The sequence below is a fragment of the Silurus aristotelis genome (assembly GCF_946808225.1).
Source record: "Silurus aristotelis genome assembly, chromosome: 12".
Taxonomy (NCBI): Eukaryota; Metazoa; Chordata; class Actinopteri; order Siluriformes; family Siluridae; genus Silurus; species Silurus aristotelis.
The window spans coordinates 29465092-29470091 of record NC_139585.1 but is presented as its reverse complement, the minus strand read 5'-3'; the positions used below and the strand labels follow the sequence as shown (position 1 = coordinate 29470091).

Below are 5000 nucleotides of genomic sequence, written 5' to 3'. Positions count from 1 at the left end.
TCTTCTCATCCACCCGCAGGAATCTCTTTACACGTGAGGGGTCTGTGACGTGGGACCTGTGACGCGTTGGAGTACTTCCATACTATATAGTGCGCACTTTTAATCACGTTTTTTACTGCTTCTTTACACACTTATTAGTAAGACAGTATGCACAGAAAAATCGATAGGACATGGAAGTTATTTGTTATTTTTAAAGTTTCCTTCCATATGTGGTTCTTCTCCACACTGATACCACAAACCTGGAGGCACACGATTGTCTTTGGATGCGGTCAAATTCAATTTTGCGTTGACGAACTTGGAAACCCAAACCTGTTCCAGCATGGCAATGATATTGTGCACTAATACAGCTGCATGAACATCTGCTTTGCATGGTTTGTAGTGAAAGATCTCCTGCTATAGGGCTTTGATTTCGTCCCCACTGAACACCTGAATTGGGACACTGGCTGCTCCCCCAGGCCTCCTCACCTTCATCACCTTCATCACTCCAAAAACTTCCCAGAAAAGTGGAGGGAATTACAAAAGCAAAAAAAATTAAATAAGTGCGATGCTCAATGGCACCTGCTGCAAAATCTGCATATGGATTGAGTGATTGAATGAAGGATGGAAGGAAGGAATTGAATGAATAAATAAATGTTTTTTTTTTTAATGCAGACATTTGTTCAAGTATGCTGAAATAAGTAAAAAAATGAAGTAGAACATATCTTCAGAAAACTTTATTTCAAATAAAAAAAAAAACGCACACACACACATCTGTATTACCCAAATGGGGTCTAACTAATGTAAACTATTAAATTTAACATTTATTCATTTTATTTAATCAATTAAAATTGTGCTCAATTAATTGATTACTAAATTGAATCAATGTAATAGAAAAGTGCAAACTGCTGATATTCACAAAAGTTAACAATAAATGAAATAAAATGTAAAAAAGGAAAAGCAATATTAGTTTTTTTTGCGTTCCTTCCCTTGAACTGTAACGAATTAGAACTGAACCGTGAATTTTCTAATACACCCCGCATAGGTGTCAAGTACTGGTTGGCTGCATTTCCTTCCCTCTTTGGTCCAACTCATCCAAATCTCAACTGGATTGCGGGGGCCAGGCCACCTGATGCAGCACTCTATCTCTATCCTTCTTGGACAAACAGCTTTAACATAACAGACATATCTCTAATCGAATGTCTATTCCTTATGTTTCTTGGTCTAAGCAAAGTCTTTTCTTCTTGTTGTTCTTCCAAAGAAATACTTTCTGCCTCATTCGCTGGTTCCCCTCTGAACAGGTAGCTGTTGAAATATGTAACTATGAGTAGCATTTACGTAAATCGCTTGTTATTCGAATACATTTATCCACTGCAGGAGAGGTAGCTCTTAGTCGACCAGCACATTTTACTGTTACATCACATGTATCCATCATTATGTGAGAAACGAGGTTGGAATGTACAAGCGTTAGAAGGACGTGTAATTGGTGTAGATCTGGCGGCATCTGCAGGCAAACGTCGGTATTACAAGCCGCGATATTCCGCCCACACAAACACGGCCGTTCCGGAAACCTGCTAAACTTTAACTCCTGCTTTTCATGGCACATTTCTGCCTGGATGTCAGTCTGATCTTCATTAATGGACTGACGGCGCGCTGAACGGCATCGAGACGCTGCAAACCGGTGAGTCTTCTGCACGAAACTCCCCCGTTTCCTCTTCTTCCGCTGCGCCTGCTTTACAGAAAGCGCAACAGTTTGGCTCACTTTTAAACCGCGCAGCGCTTTTCTATCTGCTTAGCTTAGCCTAGCCTAGCCTAGCCAGGTAACGCCTCTCCTCGCGCATGAAACGTGTTCACCAAACGTGACGTTATTTCACCGTGAAATGACGTCACGCGCCACGTGTTTTCATGTCGCGCTGAAAACAACTTTCAACAGGCCCTAAAAGTTTCATTCGCCCCAAAAGTTCCCCTATTAGCTAACACAAGCTAGGCTAAGCTAACGCAACTTAGCGTCGTATGGCAACTGCGACTCTTTTGCTAAGCTGCTTTGGCTAACACTGCTGTTCGTTGATTAATAATTTTGCGTCACTTCCGGTAAAGGTCATTACCTAGTGTCCATTCTGTACCCTGTCTAGTGCACTACCTAGTGTTTAGTGTTCATTCTATACCCTCTCTAGTGCACTACCTAGTGTTTAGTGTTCATTCTATACCCTCTCTAGTGCACTACCTAGTGTTTAGTGTCCATTCTATACCCTGTCTAGTGCACTACCTAGTGTTTAGTGTCCATTCTATACCCTAGTGTTTAGTCTCCATTCTATACCCCGTCTAGTGCACTACCTAGTGTTTAGTCTCCATTCTATACCCCGTCTAGTGCACTACCTAGTGTTTAGTGTCCATTCTATACCCTAGTGTTTAGTCTCCATTCTATACCCCGTCTAGTGCACTACCTAGTGTTTAGTGTCCATTCTATACCCTAGTGTTTAGTCTCCATTCTATACCCCGTCTAGTGCACTACCTAGTGTTTAGTGTCCATTCTCTACCCCGTCTAGTGCACTACCTAGTGTTTAGTCTCCATTCTATACACTGTCTAGTGCACTACCTAGTGTTTAGTGTCCATACTATACCCCGTCTAGTGCACTACCTAGTGTTTAGTGTCCATTCTATACCCCGTCTAGTGCACTACCTAGTGTTTAGTCTCCATTCTATACTTTGTCTAGTGCACTACCTAGTGTTTAGTGTCCATTCTATACCCCGTCTAGTGCACTACCTAGTGTTTAGTGTCCATTCTATACTTTGTCGAGTGCACTACCTAGTGTTTAGTCTCCATTCTATACCCCGTCTAGTGCACTACCTAGTGTTTAGTGTCCATTCTATACCCCGTCTAGTGCACTACCTAGTGTTACTTTGTCTAGTCCACTACCTAGTGTTTAGTGTCCATTCGATACTTTGTCGAGTGCACTACCTAGTGTTTAGTGTTCATTCTATACCCCGTCTAGTGCACTACCTAGTGTTTAGTGTCCATTCTTTACCCGTCTAGTGCACTACCTAGTGTTAAGTGTCCATTCTATACCCTGTCTAGTGCACTGACTAGTGTTTAGTGTCCATTCTATACTTTGTCTAGTGCACTACCTATTGTTTAGTCTCCATTCTATACCACGTCTAGTGCACTACCTAGTGTTTAGTGTCCATTCTATACCCCGTCTAGTGCACTGACTAGTGTTTAGTGTCCATTCTATACCCCGTCTAGTGCACTGACTAGTGTTTAGTGTCCATTCTATACCCCGTCTAGTGCACTACCTAGTGTTTAGTCTCCATTCTATACCCCGTCTAGTGCACTACCTAGTGTTTAGTGTCCATTCTATACCCTAGTGTTTAGTCTCCATTCTATACCCCGTCTAGTGCACTACCTAGTGTTTAGTGTCCATTCTATACCCTAGTGTTTAGTCTCCATTCTATACCCCGTCTAGTGCACTACCTAGTGTTTAGTGTCCATTCTCTACCCCGTCTAGTGCACTACCTAGTGTTTAGTCTCCATTCTATACACTGTCTAGTGCACTACCTAGTGTTTAGTGTCCATACTATACCCCGTCTAGTGCACTACCTAGTGTTTAGTGTCCATTCTATACCCCGTCTAGTGCACTACCTAGTGTTTAGTCTCCATTCTATACTTTGTCTAGTGCACTACCTAGTGTTTAGTGTCCATTCTATACCCCGTCTAGTGCACTACCTAGTGTTTAGTGTCCATTCTATACTTTGTCGAGTGCACTACCTAGTGTTTAGTCTCCATTCTATACCCCGTCTAGTGCACTACCTAGTGTTTAGTGTCCATTCTATACCCCGTCTAGTGCACTACCTAGTGTTACTTTGTCTAGTCCATTACCTAGTGTTTAGTGTCCATTCGATACTTTGTCGAGTGCACTACCTAGTGTTTAGTGTTCATTCTATACCCCGTCTAGTGCACTACCTAGTGTTTAGTGTCCATTCTTTACCCCGTCTAGTGCACTACCTAGTGTTAAGTGTCCATTCTATACCCTGTCTAGTGCACTGACTAGTGTTTAGTGTCCATTCTATACTTTGTCTAGTGCACTACCTATTGTTTAGTCTCCATTCTATACCACGTCTAGTGCACTACCTAGTGTTTAGTGTCCATTCTATACCCCGTCTAGTGCACTGACTAGTGTTTAGTGTCCATTCTATACCCCGTCTAGTGCACTGACTAGTGTTTAGTGTCCATTCTATACCCCGTCTAGTGCACTACCTAGTGTTTAGTCTCCATTCTACACCATGTCTAGTGCACTACCTAGTGTTTAGTGTCCATTCTATACCCCGTCTAGTGCACTACCTAGTGTTACTTTGTCTAGTCCACTACCTAGTGTTTAGTGTCCATTCTATACTTTGTCTAGTGCACTACCTATTGTTTAGTGTCCATTCTATACCCCGTCTAGTGCACTACCTAGTGTTTAGTGTCCATTCTATACTTTGTCTAGTGCACTACCTAGTGTTTAGTGTCCATTCCATACCCCGTCTAGTGCACTACCTAGTGTTTAGTGTCCATTCTATACCCCGTCTAGTGCACTGACTAGTGTTTGGTGTCCATTCTATACCCGTCTAGTGCACTGCCTAGTGTTTAGTGTCCATTCTATACCCTGTCTAGTCCACTACCCAGTGTTTAGTGTCCATTCTCTACCCCGTCTAGTCCACTACCTAGTGTTTAGTGTCCATTCTATACTTTGTCGAGTGCACTACCTAGTGTTTAGTCTCCATTCTATACCCCGTCTAGTGCACTACCTAGTGTTTAGTGTCCATTCTCTACCCCGTCTAGTGCACTACCTAGTGTTACTTTGTCTAGTCCATTACCATGGTTAGTGTCCATTCTATACTTTGTCTAGTGCACTACCTATTGTTTAGTGTCCATTCTATACCCCGTCTAGTGCACTACCTAGTGTTTAGTGTCCATTCTTTACCCCATCTAGTGCACTACCTAGTGTTTAGTGTCCATTCTATACCCCGTCTAGTGCACTACCTAG

General features: G+C 42.4%; 2 protein-coding genes across 3 annotated transcripts in view; one reads left to right on the top strand and one right to left on the bottom strand.

Annotated features, from left to right (window-relative positions):
* The window catches only part of oplah (5-oxoprolinase, ATP-hydrolysing), a 14400-nt gene extending 14318 nt beyond the window's left edge, over positions 1–82 (bottom strand). The window contains exon 1 of the mRNA XM_083557244.1: positions 1–82. This exon is cut by the window's left edge and continues 79 nt beyond it. The gene's annotated coding sequence lies outside the window, so the exon portion shown is untranslated.
* Positions 83–1302: 1220 nt separating this feature from the next.
* Positions 1303–5000, top strand: part of stat5b (signal transducer and activator of transcription 5b) — an 11465-nt gene continuing 7767 nt past the window's right edge. Inside the window, exon 1 of one of the 2 annotated variants that reach the window (XM_083557250.1) lies at positions 1303–1657. The gene's annotated coding sequence lies outside the window, so the exon portion shown is untranslated. The remainder of the gene's footprint in view (positions 1658–5000) is intronic. The other variant, XM_083557249.1, reaches the window with a different exon arrangement.